Here is a 16,690-nt window from a genome sequence, read left to right as displayed (position 1 = left end):
AAAAGAATAATTCAGAAAATGATAGGTGGAATAAGGAAGAGATGGATACCGGGAATTCCCTGGCAGTCCAGTGGTTATTACTCCATGCTTTCACTGCTGAGGGCCCGGGTTCGATCCCTGGTCGGGGAGCTAAGATCCCACAAGCCACACGGCGTGGCCGAGAAAATAATAATAATAAATGGATGCAAAGAACCGATGAGCGGGAAGATGTGATCCAGGACCTCTCCAAGGAGGCCTCGGGGGAGACTGGAGATGGGAGGTGGAGAAGTTAAAGGGCTCAGAGGACGGAAGTCAACGCGCAGATCCAGAAGGAGAGGAGGAGAAATTTAAAGGCGTGTCTTTAACTTCCCCCGAATTAAAAAAGATGAAAGTCTACAGATGGAAAGGTACATAGGGCACCTCACTGTGGATGGGGAAAACGCTCAGACCCCATCATAGTGGAATTCAAACGCATTGAAGACAAAGCTATTATTCTGCAGCTTCCAGATGACAGAAGCAGACCACCTACAGTGGAGCAGGAATGAAACTGACCTCAGGCTTCTCCACAGCCGTGCTCTGATCAAGAAGACCAGGAAGTTAGATTTTTGAATAAATATGACTCTGGACCTAGAACTTTATAACTAGCCAAACTGTCATTGAACAGTGAGGGTGTAATAAAAACATCCTCGGGTCTATAAAGTCTTCAAAAGTGCGCTCTGTGCCAGTGGTGCAGCTATGCAAAGGACCACAGAGAAAACAGCTCGTGCAAAGGCTCTGAGGCCGGAATAAGCCCCGTGTGTTCAAAGAACAAAGGAAAGACCAGCGTTGGGTGGCTGGGGGGTGATGGGGTTAAAGCCAGGTCACAGGCCAGAGTGTGAGGACTCTGTGAGCCTTGAGAAAGACTTTGGATTTCCTGAAGAATGATGAGAAGCCAGACGGGTGAGCAGGAAAGGAATGTGATCCAATTTCCCCTCTAACTGCAGTACATCATTCTGCCGGCTGTGTGTAGAAAATCCCCGTAGCGGGCAGGAGTAGATGCAGTTTTCCAGGGAGAAGGCTCCTGGGCTTGTGACGTGGTGGTGGCTCAGCCTAGCCTGGTGGCCATGGAGGTGGAGAGAAGGGGACAGATTCAGGTTAGCTTTGTGGGGAGAGCAGGAAGGTGTCATCGACGTGTCTGTAGTTGGAACTAAAGCAAAAGCAAAAGTTATGCCTTTGTAGGTTAACAGATTTGTAAGCAGACTTATCGTGGGGCTCATTTTGAAATGTATGGAAATACCGCATCACTTTGTTGTGCAACAGGAACTAACGTAGTGCTGTAGGTCGATTATACTTCAAACAAACTCATGAAAAAGGAGATCAGATTTCTGGTTATCAGAGGCAGGGGTTGGGGGGAGGGGGGAAATTGGCTAAAAGTAGTCAAAAGGTACAACCTCCAGTTACAAGATAAATAAACACTAGGGATGTGAGTACAACAGGATAAATATAATTAACACTGCTGCATGTTATATATGAAAGTTGTTAAGAGAGTTCCCATCACAGGGAAAACATTTTTTATTTCTCTAACTTTGCATCTATAAGAGATGATGGATGTTCACTAAACTGTTGTATCAGATTGATGTACGTAAGTCAGATCAGCACGCTGTTCAATATACAGCACTATATGTCAATTATATCTCAATAAAACTGGAAGAAAAAAGGTAAGAGAAAGAGAAAAAGCAAGAAATCAAGGAAAATGCAGAGATAGAGAAGTCTGGGGAGAGTTTTACGGGAGCAAATTAGGAGTTCTAACTTTGGTATGAAAACACTGAGTAGCTGTTACCTCCCAAGCGTAGAAGATGTAAGAGGATTGTCGAGTATAGAAGTTTGTAGAACATGTGAGAGGTCAGGGCTGGGGTTACAGATTCATGATCATTGGTATAGATAAAGTGTTTAATTAATTCCCCAGAGAGAGTGAACGTGTATAGAGATGGGGCACGGGAGGGGGAGGGGGGACTCGCAGGGGGGACTCGCAGGCGTCTGGTGTCACAGGAAGAGGCAGCAAAGGAGAAGAAAGGGAAGCAGCCCAGGAGGAGGCACAGATCCAGAGAACATGCTGTTGGCATAGAAGCCAAGAGAAAATGGGGCTTAATTGTATGAGGGAAATCAGTTTGTGTGGGGTAAAATGAAGAGAGGGAAGTGCCCACGGAATTGGCAACATCCTGGCAATGGCAACTGACAAAAGCCGTTTCAGCCTAACATCAGAGCAAATGGTGGGTGAGGAAGACGCGGACTTGGGACAAGAGTGACGTGATTTCAGAGTTACAGGTGGCCCAGTCCAGGGGACAGCAGACTTTTCAATAAATGGCCAGGTGGTGAATATTTTAGGCTTCGTGAGGAAGATGATGGTTTAAAATGTAGGTTTTATTATTATTCAGGTTTGGCGAGGCAATAGCTCAGGAGAGGACTGCCACTGAAAAGACAGTGTGTCACTCACAGTTTCCAAGGGAAGGGGGCACAGCACACCACAGGGGGCCTCGTGGGGAAGCACCAGGGTGGGTCAGGAGGCAAAAATGCTTAAATTACAAAGATGAATAAAAAGTCTAAAAGCAGGTCTTCCCTGGTGGTGCAGTGGTTGAGAGTCCGCCTGCCGATGCAGGGGACACGGGTTCGTGCCCCGGTCCGGGAAGATCCCACGTGCCACGGAGTGGCTGGGCCCGTGAGCCATGGCCGCTGAGCCTGCGCGTCCAGAGCCTGTGCTCCGCAACGGGAAGAGGCCTTCACAGGAAAACCCCCAAAGTGGTTAAGCCTAAGTGCTTATAAACTAGGTTGAACAAAGAGTGATTGTGAAAAAGTAATTGAAATATACGAGGAAGCAAAGAGGAGATAAGAGTTCTTTTCATGTGTTTGTACAGATTCTTCTGAGGCTCATATATTTATCATATAGCCACAGTGCCTGGAACTGTGCCTGCCACCCAGAACAGAATCATAATTGAATACAGGACCGAATGAACTACTCTGGGTAAAACAAGAACTACACTTTTCAAATGACTGGAGAACCTACGAAGAGATAGAGTACAGTCAGTTTAACCCAAAAGCATAGAACTCAGGAAATGGCAGGGGTTTAGAAAACCCCCAAACCATAAAACAAATGGAAACAAATTCACCAGTTGGGTTTAAAAAGAAAATTCAGTTATATAACCGAAAATTCAGTTGCTTCAGAAAGGCTCATCTAAATAAAAAGATGCAGAAAGATTTAAAATAGAAGATAGACAAAAGAATTTATTAAATGAATACAAACACAAAGAAAGCAGGGGTCATGATATGAATTTCAGAATAAATCAGGACAAACACACTTAATGGGGCAAAGGAGGTTTATTATACTGATAACTATGCCATCCACGGTAAAATCATAGTACACGTAAATATTTATATACTGTGTAACAGCATGAAAATGCTAGAGTATGAATGGTAGAACATTCAAAGAAAAATGTCAAAACTCCAAGTGAAATGGAAGATGTTAACACATCTGCCCTAAGTCCATTTTATTCAAGAAGGTGGGTAGGGGAGAAGGCAGAATATCAGTTAGGAGATTGGCAAAGAGAATAGTAAAAATAAACGACATGGAGAATTACAATAAATATAAAAGATGAATTCACATTTAATTAATTGGTATTCAAGTTCAATAATAAACAGTTTTGAACAACTACTATATGCTAAGTATGAACTAGATTATGGGGGGCATTTAATAAACCTTTTCTGATAAATATGGAATTATTTTTCAAAATAGATCATATACTAGGTCACAAAGAAAGCCCCAATTAATTTCAGCGTGCCTATGGGGATTGAGCAAGGTAATATTACCCATTACCACTGCAGATGAAAAAATAAAGAATGGCCACGATTATTATCGTGATTACGGTACAGCTCAGACCCTGGAGTACAAAACCACTCTTTTGAGGTCATTCTGTGTGCGGAGGACACTCACCTCTACTTGCCCCCCTCGACAGAGGAGAGAAACAAATTGGTGAGTTGCCAGCTCTGGGCAGTGCTTCCAGACCAGTGCTGCTTGGTTTACTCTGGAAGGGAAATAACTTCATTAGAAATGACATTTTCTTGGCTGGCTGGCCCTCAGCTGACAGAAGTACCCCTGGAGCACTTGTGATCTCTGCGGCTGATTGGAGCGCACGTTGCCATCTCCAGGGACCCAGAGCAGGAGGCCAAACCTGCCAAGTGTAAGTCCCTGAGAGGGTCCAAGCCTTGTTATTTTAGAGTTGTTTGGGTTTTTTTCCTGGAGTTTTCTCTGACCACCTACCTTAAATCGCAGCCTCCCCAGCACCCTCTCTTCCCCGCCCCCCCCACCAGGTTAACTTTTTTCCATGGTACGTTTCATCAACCATGTCACATATTTTCCTTGCTCATCTGGTTCTGGCCTCCCTCCCCATGAGACCGTGGGTTCCAGGAGAACACAATGTCTTATCTTTTGGTTCCCTGCTATCGCCCCAGAGCCTACAACAGTGCTTGCACATACACAGTTGCTCCTCAATAAACAGTTCTGATGAATAACTCCAAATCCATCTCTACAGTAAGATGTTTTCCGGTGGTGGGGGGTGGGGTAGGGGACAGGGCCAAATGGGCCCCGAGTTCTGGAACAGATTGAGCTTGTGTCCACAAGACGAAGGAAGTTTTCAGGAGGGTGCCTGGAAAGGGAGACAGGGAAAATAACAGGAAGAAAGGAGCAGAGGCCATACCTGTTCAGCATTTACCTGGGGCACTTTGTCTACAAAACACAATCAATCCGGCGGAAGAAGGGAGAGAAGGAGGAGAGATGTGGGACCAGGTCTGTCTCTGTCTACTTCTCCCTTCTGCCAACGTATCCAACCGCAGAGGAATTCCTGACTGTTCTACCTGCAAAATAAATAAGAATCCATACTTCCCTCCAGCTCCAGTGCCACCACCCTGCTCTGTGCCACCTTCATCTCCAGCCAGGATTATCTCAACAGTCTCCTAACTTGTTTCCACCTTTGCCCCTTACAGTAGACGCTCCTATACAGCATCAGGCCCATCTTTCAGCAATATAGCCAGACCACATCACTCTCCACTCAGACCCTCACGATTTCCAGCCAGTGGCTCAGAGCCTTTTGCCCTAGTTCTCTCCCCAGGTATTCCCTTCCTCACCTGCCCAAATCCCACCTTCGCAAGCAAGCCTCCTCTGACTACCCCACCTGTTGGATCCCACACGCTGCACCACACACTAGCACTCCCCGACCTCCCTATTTGGCCTCCTTATTCTACTTTTTCTTTGGTTCCCTATCACTGACCTCTTCTACCATCCCAGATAATTAACTTATTGATGTTCATGGTTCACCCTCTGCCCCTACTCCCCCAGAAGGTCAGCTCCACCAAGGCAGGGAGATCTTTGTTTCTAATCAGTAACAAAGATCCTTTCATCTTTTGTTCCCCAGCTCATCCCAAACATTTGAGCAGTGCCAGGCACATAGCAGGTGCTCAATTCTTTATTGAATGGTGACTTGGAACAGAAGAGAAGCACAGTGGGCTATGTTTTCTTGGGAGCTGAGCTGAGTACAAATGAAAAATAAATTTGGGGATTTTAGAAGGCAGGATTCACAAGAGCCGACACCAGTGAAATCTAAGTCGCCTCTTTGGCTACTGGTCTGAAGCGGAACAGGAGCAAAAATAAGGTCTTTGTCCGTTTGTTTCCTTCCTTCTTCTGCTCTGTCCAAAACAGGTGTCTTTGCGTTTTTTGGTTTTTTTTTTTTTTTGCGACACCAGCTACTTCGGTAACTCTAACGCTGTTAGGTATTTCTCTGCAAAGGTGCTCTCCCCAGCGGGGAAGTGGGAAAACTCAGCAGCTCACCAGGGACCCGCCCGACTCGGAAGAAAGACGACTGCTGGTTCCTGGCCGACAACCGGCCAGCAGCTCCCCGCCTGTCCGCGTCGCCTCCCCAGGGGTGATAAAGTTTTCCCAGCGCGGAGCCAAACCACAACCCTCCTCCCCGCCGCTCTCGCTCCCGCAGGGCCGGGGCTGGGTGGCCCTGAACACACAGAAACCAACCCAGGCGGCCCCCTACCCAGCGAGAACGAGCAAAACACCTCGCGGCGGGGACACGGCGCGGCCAAACCCGGGACAAAGGGCCGCGCCCACGCGGGCCTCCCCAGCTGGGGCTCCCAGACCGCGCGGCGGATCGGGGTCCGCTGCGGGGCGGCGGGGCTCGTCACGGAAAGGGGGTGCAGGCGTGTGTGCTGCCCTGTGATGGGCGGATAGAAAGGAGACTGGGCCGAGTCTCCGAGAACAAAAGTCCGGTCCTCCCCGGGGACTGAGAAGAGCCGGGCGGCGGCGCCGAGGCGGGGCGGGAGCCGGGCCAGCCAAGTTCGCTCCGGGTTAGATCAACTTTCTGGTCCAGCTCTCCTCCCTGCAGCCTGGGTCCCTGGTCCCCGGGTGAGCGCAGAGGCTGCGCGTCCCCGCAGCGGAGGGTGGGCGGTACCGGGGGCGCTGGGGGGCCCGGTCGCGCAGGCGCCTTCCTCGCCCCCTCGGATCCCCGCCCCATCCCTCCCGAGCTTGGTAGGGCGGTTGGGGGAGGGGGATGGCTAGAGCTGGAGCCGAGGGAGGGCGGGAGGCAGACACAAAGCCCTTCCCTCGCCTCCACCTCCCCTCCTTCTCTTCCTCCTCCTCCTCCTCCCGGGCGGGGAAAGTCAGCCCCGCGCTAGTCCGCGGGGCCACCAGTCGCCCCCGCCTCCGGGACCTGCGGGGAGGGCCTGCGCGAGGTAAGGGGCGGCGGCAGCGGAGACCCCACCCCCTGTGCCCGCACCCGGCACGCCGGGAGACTCCTAGACTGGGGCGGGGGCGTTGCGGGGTTCGAGGCAAGGTTGCCGCTCCTCGCACGCTCCTCCCCTGAGGCCTGGGGGCAGAGCGAGCGAGCGGCCTCGGGGGTTTTGGGGACGGGCGGGGGAGGGGGGAACAGGGAGTGGGGGCGCCGGGACGGGGGCAGGGTGGGCTTCCGGGCAAGGATCTTAAGCGGACCTCTGCCGGGGTGAGGGTGGTGAGGGGCCGCCGAGGCTGCGGGTGCGGGCGCACGGGGTGTGGGTGCGGGCGCGCGCGGCGGAGGAGGGTAGGGACTTCGGTCGAGTTCTACCTGCGGGGACGCCTACGGGGTGTCAAGTGCGCCCCGCGCCGGCGCGCGCGGCCCGGAGCGGGGTCGCACGCCTGGGTGCCCGGCGCAGACCGGGTACGTGCGCTCAGCCCGTGAGCGGGGCGGACGCTCGGGCTAGGGATTTCCTCCCCCGGGGGGAGAAGCCGGGCTGGGGGCAATGGGGTTGTCGCGGTGATTGATGGCAGGCGGAGGAGGAGCCCGGGTTCCTGCCGGGAAGCAAGGGGGCCACTTTCCCACTTTGCGGCCTCCTCGCCCCCACCCCCACCCCCCGGGCTTGGCCTCGGCTCCCACCAGCGCAGCGTCCACCCACCCGCGCCCCTCGACGGCCGCGGGACGGCGGGGAGTTTGCAGAATTCAGCTTTAAAGCCTGTGATGTGTTGCCAAGAAATACAGGGCGCGACCGACCCCCTGGGCCCTAACCGGCGCCTCGCTTCTCCGAGCTCTCAGATCCTGGGGCGGGGGGTGGGGGTGGGGGCTTTCCTAAGGCAGCAGAGGAAGCCGCGCACGAACCCGAGCGCTGTGGAGCGGTAGTTTCTTGCAGGCCTGAGGGTTTCAGGCACAGTGGGATTTCTTAAGAACATGCTGTCATCAACAAGGAAACCCCAGAGCACTCTTCGGACCAACAGGACTTTGTAAATATTGCAGCAAAAGCAAACATCTGGCGGAACTCGGTCATTAAGAAAAATAGTGTTTTAATGCGATATTGAAAAACATCAAATTTCATGTAAAAAATCCACAGTGAACAAAATATCAACATTTTACATCAAGTCCGGGTTGTGGTTATGACCTTGCATCATTGTTCAATGGAAGCAGTGTTTCCAGTCGCCCTCAGTTTATCTGGACCCCACCTGGGGGTTTATGAGGCTTGACAGTGGCATGCAGCAGATATGCAATGCCAACTTTGTATATAGTCATGGTTTTTTTTGGTTTTACTATGAAATTTTTTAAAATTGAAGTATATAGTTGATTTACAGTGTGTTATTTTCAGGTTACAGCAAAGTGATCAATTACACACACACACACACATATATATATATATATTCAGATTCTTATCCCTTTTAAGTTATTTTTTAGATTGTGGAACTCTTACTAACTTTTTACCCAGGTCAGATATGCGAGAGTATTTTGACGAGTGGACATAAAGTTGGGCATTTTCTCTTTTCCAACGTGTCTCTAGAACAATCGTGCAGTCCCTGCTCTGGCACCTCCACAGAGGGCATCGGGGGCCGTGGGTTGGGAGGGGCCGGGGGGGGGGAGACTCACATTTGGGACTCTAGAAAGTAGGCTGGTGGTTGACAGGAGCTTTGGGGTTTGGGGACTCCGCCTTCAGCATTTGGAGTCTGGGGATGTGAGAAGACCAACCTGCTGCTGTGACCTCTTTGTCTGGAGACACTGTCCCACAGACAGGTTATCTGAGTAGAGAAGGAGCCCTAAAAAGTCCACCCTTGACTCCCCACTCCAATGCAGGGGAAGATGGGAGCAACTTGACTCCCAGGTCTGTGGTATGCGCTTGTTTAGAGATAACTTCCCAGCAGCCCCCTTTTCCCGGCCTGAGGTCCTCCTCCCCTTGGCCAAATTCAAGGGCCACTACCCACAACAAAGAGGAGTTCCTTCTCCAGAAATACCTCTTTTCAGAGGTAAATCCTCCCCCTCTGCTTGGAGGAGACAGATAACTCATTTCTCCTCTCTCCAAGGGCAGTCGCCACTGGGAGGTCAACCTCATCTGGGCCCAAGCAGCACACACAGGGCCTGCATTCCATCATTTTGCTCCGTGTCCCATTCCCCTCGTATATCCAGTCCTCCTGATGATCCTTCAAGATTCCTAGTGGTTTCAGCTGGGAAGGATTCCCTGGTACGGCACCAGAATTCCTTGGGTGTGTATTACTTATGAGCAGTATGCAATGGTTGCCATTTGCCCACGGTGAACTTCCTAAGGGTGAGAGCCAGCTCCAAGTTCTAACACTTAAGGAATGGGTGTTGAACAAGTGAACAGAAGTATCCCCCTGCAAAAAGCATTTTGAGGAGTTACAGGGCAATAAGTATATCCTTAGCAGATAATATTTTTTTAATGTCACTATTATTGCCCTTGACATTTTATTTTTTTAATATTTATTTATTTATTTGTCTGCACCAGGTCTTAGTTGCGGCACGCGGGATCTTCGTTGCCACGTGAGGGATCTTTAGTTGCAGCATGTGGAGTCTTTTAGTTGTGGCATACAGCATTCTAGTTCCCCAACCAGGGATGGAACCTGGGCCCCCTGCATTGGGAGCGCGGAGTCTTAACCGCTGCACCACGAGGGAGATCCCAGCAGATAATATTTTTATAGTGCTTTATAAAATGCTTGTCCAGATAATATCTCAGTTGTTTCTCACAACAATACTAACAATTCCATTTGGTAGGTGGGAAAACAGAGGCCTGGAGAGGTCAAAGCACCAAAGTTGGAACCAGGGCTCCAGGCCCAGTAATCATTTTGCTGAACCACTGCTGACTTGCTAGAGGTGGCCCTGCTCAGATGCACATCCCACGCAGTGTATGTCCAGAGCAGAATTTACACAGTGGTGTTTTAGGAGGCAGTTTTACTAAGGAATTACTAGAGTTACTCGCGTAAAATGCTTTAGAGAAATGCTAGAGTTAAGCAGGTTTTCCACTGCAGGACTTTTCAGTGCCTTTATTATCATTATGTGCATTGGGACTCTTTAGGATGACTCCATAACATGTAATGTTTGCAGCTTCTTTTGGCCACAGAACCATGGAACATCTTCCGGATCCGGTGTTCTAAGGGGTCGGCTTGGGGAAATGTTGCTTAGTTCACTCAAAACCTTCTGACATCTAGGCAGTGTTCAAGGACCACTGGTGTGCAGAATAGTAAACAAATGTATGTTCTGGACATTTAAAAGGCACAGTAATAACCCCCTTGTAAATTTAGAGTAAATTGTTGGTTCCCCAGCTTCTGTGCAAATGATTAACACGAGTCAGTTCTCCCGGGTTTGATCAGATCTGAGGGAACTGGAGGAGTTGGGTAGACAATGCAGACAGGCCCTAGAGAGCATGGACCCTTCATGCTGCCAGAAGCAGGCAGAGCTCACCCAGCCTCCCCGGAGAACCCCTCAGATGCAGCTGTTTCTATGGAGTGGCCGCTTAGGGCCTCTTGTCCTGATGGTGGCTCGTCTTGGTTGACCGCACCCATTGAGTGGGAAATACAGTTGCCTCCCTTCTTCTCTCCCTGGGAGCTGTGGATCCTGTAGGGCATCCGTGTCTACATTTACTCATGAAGAGGAAGCGACGGTCACTGTCTGAGTGCCTGGGATTAGAAACAAAGGGCTGTTAACGTCATCCGTCATCCAGGTCCCCCACTGCAGGAGGTGCAGCCCCCAATTCAGACACACCCATTGTTTGAAATTGTTTTGAATTAGAGCGGGCCTGCAATCCACTGTGAGGTACTTTTCACAGATCAGTAACCCTGGCTGTTCAGGCTTTATTGCATTTAGGAGAGGAGATGAACAGTGGATTCCAGAGTTCGTATTTCAGGGATTCAGAGGAGAGTGGTGGGTTTGGAGGAGCCTTGGGAAAGGTGATGCCGTGATCAGAGAGAGGCTGGGTGAATTTAACGTCCGTCTGCTTTTGGATGGAGACATTTCTAGGTTTCCAGTGCTGAGCAAATTATCTTCCATTTTGTTTCATAGATGTTTCCAAAGCACAGAATCTAAGCAGCTCATTTAGAGATCTGTAATTGAATAGGGTGGTGTCACAGAGGTCAAGGAAAGGAATGTTTTGAGAAAAATGGACCTATCAGATGGGATGGGTGTTCATGAGAGGAGGATGTGTGTGTGTGTGTGTGTGTGTGTGTGTGTGTGTGTGTGTGTGTGTGTCCTTCTGCATGTGTGGGCAAGGAAGAGAGCGGGGAGGAAATACTGAGTGTGATTTCCAACCTGCTGAGTTTTGAAGTCCTGTATGTTACCTGATAGAAATTGTCAATAAGCAGGCAGAGTCAGGGGGTCACGGGGGTGCTGTGGGGGACTGGAGCAGGGGAGTTGGTGAACTCACCCAGAGAGAGGCCACGGGCCAATCAGAATGGCGTCAAGGTAGAACCTAGAAGCCCACATCCAGGTCAAGGGAAGGAAAGAGAAAGAGCCTGCATTGATGATGAGCCGGACAACCCAGAACTTTCAACCCACTAGTTCCTGGCCAGCATGTGTTGTGATTGACCAGGGCCCAGGCTTATCCCAGGTTGTGAATTTTTTTTTAACAGACATCATATTAGTTTCAGGTATATAACTTAATGATTCAATATTTCTATATATTGTGAAATGATCACCATAAGTCTAGTTAACATCCGTCACTGTTGAGTTACAGAATTTTTTTTCTTGTGATGAGAACCTTTAAGACCTATTTGCTTTCAGCATCTTTCAAATATGCAATACAGTATTATTAACTATAGTCACCATGCTGTTCATTACATTCCATGACTTATTTATTTTATACCTGGAAGTTTGTACCTTTTGACCATCTTCACCCATTTCTTCCCCGTCCCTACCCCCTGCACCTGCAACTCTGGCAACCAGCAATCTGTCCTCTGTATCTATGAGCTTGGTTGTGTGTGTGTGTTTTTAAGATTCCATATATAAGTGAGACCATAAGGTGTTTGCCTTTCTCTGTCTGACTTATTTCACTTAGCATGATGCCCTCAACGTCCATTCATGTTGCTGCAAATGGCAAGATTTCATTCTTTTTGATGGCTAGATAATGTTCCATTATATATATGTACCGCATCTTTATCTGTTCATCCATCAGTGGACACTTAGGTTGTTTCCATATCTTGGCTATTGTAAATAATGCTGCAGTGAACATGGGGTGCAGATATCTTTTCAAGTTAGTGTTTTCATTTTCTTTGGATAAATACCCAGAAGTGGAATTGATGGATCATATGGCAGTTCTAGTTTAAATTTTTTGAGGAACCTCCGTACTGTTTTCTATAGTGGTTGCAGCAATTTACATTCCCACAAATAGCACACAAGTGTTCTCTTTTCTCCACATTCTCACCAGTATTTGTTATCTCTTGTCTTTTTGATAATAGCCATTCTAATGGGTGTGAGGCGATATCGAATTTCCCTCATGATTACTGATGTTGAGCATCCTTTCATATGCCTGTTGGCCATCTGTACATCTTTGGAAAAATGTTCAGATCCTCTGCCCAGTTTTTAATCTGATTGTATGATTTTTTTGCTATTGAGTTGTATGAGTTCTTTATGTATTTTGGATATTAACCCCTTATCAGATATATGATTTGCAAATATTTCCTCCCATTCAGTAGGTTGCCTTTTCATTTTGTTGATGGTTTCCTTTGCTGTGCAGAAGCTTTTTAGTTTGATGTAGTGCCACCTTGTTTGTTTGTTTATTGTTTTTGTTGCCCTTGCTTTTGGTGTCAGGTCCAAAAAATCATTGCCAAGACTGATGTCAAGGAGCTTGCCACCTATGTTTTCTTCTAGGATTGTTATGGTTTCAGGTCTTATGTTCAAGGCTTTAATCCATTTTGAGTTAATCTTTGTGTATGGTGTAAGATAGTGGTCTAGGTTCATTGTTTTGTATGTGGCTGTCCAGTTTTCCCGACATCATTTATTGAGGAGACTGTCCTTACCCGTTTTTAAAATTCTTGGCTCCTTTGTTGTAAATTAATTGACCATATATGTGTGGGTTTATTTTGGGGCTCTCTTTTCTGTTCCATTGATCTAATGTGTCTGTTTTTATGGCAATACTGTACTGTTTGATCATGATAGCTTTGTAATATAGTTTGAAATCAGCAAACTTGATGCCTCCAGCTTTGTTCTTCTTTCTCAAGATTGCTTTGGCTATTTGGGGTCTTCTGTGGCTCCATACAAATCTTAGGAGTGTTCTAAATATTTCTGTGAAAAATGCCATTGGAATTTTGGTAGGGATTGCATTGAACCTATAGATTGCTTTGGGTAGTATGGGCATTTTAAAAAATGTTAGTTCTTCCAGTCCATGAGCACAGAATATCTTTCTGTTTAATCCCTGAGAAATGTGGAATGTCAGCTGAGAGTGTGAATAGATCCACATCACTTAATCCTAGCAAACTGACTCTACAGAATTATCACATATTGAATGAATGAGTGATTAAATGACACTGTTTTTGGTAGTAGAAACTTTTAAAACTTGCTAATGCTATGGTGAAAGTCTAAATAGAGCCATTTTGCAGGTTTCTTAAAAGATAAAGTTGGATTTGAGGAGGAGCAGGGGATGAAGTTATGGGCACTCCATGTGAGATGTCTTATTCTGGTCAAGAATCTTTGGTGGCAAGGAACCCCATTAGTAACTTTGAATAAGCCCAAAAGTTGTAGGAGGGTTTATGAAGGTATGCCGATTTGTTTAAGCCATCATTTTTTTTTTTTTTTTTTTTTTTTTTTGGCAAAAATCTTTATTTTAAAACCTAAGGGAAAGAATCACATGTCCACTCCAACAGCTTTACCGGCTTTTTAGCAGTGATTTCAGTGATGTTGCTGTGCTTCATAGTGTACAAATGAGAAACTAATTTAGGAAGTGCATTACCAAACTTGGGTCTACTCGCCCACTGCACAGCAAAGCCAGTCTACTGACACCAAGTTGTGGTGAAGGAAAGTGTGGTGTTTATTTGCAGGGCACCAAGCAAGGAGAATGCCTGTGCTCAAAATACCTGAACTCCCTGATGGCCTTCAGACAAGGGTTTTTCAAGGCAACGTTAGGGGTAGGGGTCATAGGCTACATGGTCAGCTCGTGGACGTTCTTCTGATTGATTGGTGGTGAGGTGACAAGGTGATGTTTCTGGAATCTCAATCATCAATCTTCTGGTTCCAACGAACATGTAGACATCATGTAGTTGCCGTCCTCCATCTGGATGGGGGTCTTAGTTTTTGCAAAACAACTCAAAGATATGCATCAGATGTTAGCTATATCCCTTGAGGAGGAACTAGGAGTCCTGCGGCTGTTTTATGGCTGAATTGTTGTTTAAGCTATTATTACTTTTCTTGTTGGACTGCTTTTCCTTTGTTTCTGCATTTTCTCACTTCTCTAATTATTCACTACCTGACTCTGCTCTTTGGAACTCGTGGAAGGCCTAGGAGACTAAAATATTTTTACAGACAAGAAGTGCGGGACTCTGAGGTCTCATACCTCTGAAGGCCCTGCAGGGCCCTGCTTGGTTTCAGGTGTTCTAATTACTGTGCGCTTCTGTCTCATTTGTATTTGATCATGACTTGTGGTCAAGTGACCGTCAACGGAGTTATTACGTAATTCCCCCACTTGCTTGAAATTCTCGAAAGTTGAGCATTTTAAAGGTAAGGCTTGGGTGAAACATTTGTATTTTACCATTTTTAATGAGTTAAGTCTATTTTAATTGAGTAGGTTAAGTCTAATTGAGTAGGTTAAAATTGAATTAAGTCTATTTTAATTGAGTAGTAAATGAGATAAATGACAGGTATTTTAGATTTCATGTATATGATTTCATGTTAGGTCAGACATGCAAAATACAGAAATCCAAACATTCAGCCAGTTGAAATATTAGCTCGATGAAATTTATTTGCTTTAAAAAGCTTTTTTTTTCCTTTATTGAAGATATCACCACAGGTTTTATTACAGATATCTAGCTCCCCATTGCATTTAAACTCAGGTTTGAGTACAAGAACATTTTTGAAAAATGAATTGAGGCAGTTGTCTCTCCTGGATGGTTAGGGAGGGGCACCTTCACAGGTCAAATTGCTCCTGGACCCTGTGTCCCCAGAAATCAGCCAAGACCCCCCCATGACCCCGCAGGGCCAAAACCAGAGACCGTATCTCTGTAACCAGCCTGGGGTTTGGCTGCCTTCAACATGTGGTGACAGAAAGTGAGATGTCATCTAAACAACCATCCTCGTCTCACGATCCAGACTTTGTTCAACTAAGTGCTGTGCATTCGTGACTTTTTATCACACAAATACTTTAACCTTCCATGTAGTCAAATGCCTGGACTTTTCCTATGGATTTCTTTAACGGGCTCCTGTGCGTAGAAATCCTTTCTGCGTCCTCAGTCAGCGAGCCATGTACAGTTTCTTCTTATCTTGATGCTTTCAGTTTTACAGATGACTGTTGAAATTCATTTGGAATCACTTGGCAGATGGTTTGTGAAGTGAGGATGCGACTTCATTCTTTTTGGTCCCCACTAGTTTACCCAAAGGCCCAGCGTCATTTGGTGAATGAACCCATCTCTCCCCAACTCTGTAAAACATGCTGTATTTGGCTGAGCAAATCCCACTCCACTTTTCGCCTCTTTATCTTTCTTTCCTTTTGTGCCCCAGATTTTCTTGGCAATGTTCGCCTTAATTCTTCCCATTGGTTTTATTCCATGGCGTTAGTTTGGAATTGTATTAGGCCTAGCCACTGATTTGGGAAGACCTGAGACATCGTTTTTGATCCTCTGCCCCCAGTAGTTGAATTAGAGCCTGTAGGCATTTCTTGTACAGATTCAGGCCTCACTGATTTCCTAGGCAGCAGGATGCCTGGGGGGGAAGATACAAACCTGGGCTGGTCCTGCAGGGGTGTGGTTGCTTTTGATTTCAGTGATGCTGGGAGGTGTGGGTCCTGGCTGACTTCCGGGATGGGTGCCAAGGTTCCTTTGGGATCTGACCTCTGCGGGTGTCCCTCTGTAATTCCCGGCCCGAAGGGCCCCTGGCCTTGAAGGGGATACTTACAAACACTGGTGAGGACAGGGCAGGGTGGTCAGTGTTCCACTCATGTTACTGAGTCCAAGCTCATACCGCTCGCCACATGACAGGCCAGTAAACGGAGAGACGAGTTGTTGGGGGAAGGAATGGTGACTTTATTTGGAAAGCCAGCCGACTGAGAAGATGGTGGACTTGCGTCCCGAAGAGCCATCCCCCTCTCTTGCACTCTGTTTCCCTGGGACTGTGGTACCTCCTGGGGGTGGAGTCATGTCAAAGAGCAGGGGGCTGGCAGAGGGCAGCAACCTTCTTCTTCCATTCAAGGGTGGCGTGGTTGCACATAGAAGGGGCACTTCCTCCTGTCCTGGGTGTCACAGAGGAGCACAGTGGAAGGGATTAGCTGGATGGACGGGGTGGTGGGTGTTAGCTGGTATCCACTGGGTTTGGGGTAGAGGAGGGTCCAGTGCAAAGAACAAGAACCAGGAGGAGTGTGGACGTTTGGGGGAAGAATGCGTCGTTCACTGTGGCTCCACTATGGACCCGAGCTTCCCCGCCTGTGAAGTGTGGAGAGAGGGAAGCCGTGGTCCAGGCCCTCTGAGGGCTCCTAGACCAGGGAGGCAGGTGCTTCACGTGCGGGACCAGCAGAAGCCGGCTTAGGGCAGCATCATGTCCTGAAGACCCAGACCGTGTGGAGAGATGGAGAGGGTCTCGGAGGGAAAGCTGTCATCAGCTGCCCTGGGTGGAACAGCTCAGGCCCTGCGGGGAATTGTGCTCTATTTTTGATCTAAGTAGAATCTCAGCTTCCTTTGTCTATAAAAGGAGATAAGGGGACGTCTTCACAGGAAAGTTCTGGAGACAGTGTGGGACCCAGGAGA

At 47.8% G+C, this 16,690-nt stretch overlaps 1 protein-coding gene across 1 annotated transcript in view; it reads left to right on the top strand.

Moving 5' to 3' along the window:
• Positions 1 to 6,656: 6,656 nt before the first annotated feature.
• RIN2 (Ras and Rab interactor 2) overlaps positions 6,657 to 16,690 on the top strand; it is a 219,659-nt gene continuing 209,625 nt past the window's right edge. The window contains exon 1 of the mRNA XM_032604441.1: positions 6,657 to 6,741. The gene's annotated coding sequence lies outside the window, so the exon portion shown is untranslated. The remainder of the gene's footprint in view (positions 6,742 to 16,690) is intronic.

The sequence above is a fragment of the Phocoena sinus genome, chromosome 15, assembly GCF_008692025.1.
Source record: "Phocoena sinus isolate mPhoSin1 chromosome 15, mPhoSin1.pri, whole genome shotgun sequence".
Lineage (NCBI taxonomy): Eukaryota > Metazoa > Chordata > Mammalia > Artiodactyla > Phocoenidae > Phocoena > Phocoena sinus.
Note: the sequence above shows the minus strand (reverse complement) of the source record. Positions and strands in the feature narration are given on the sequence as shown.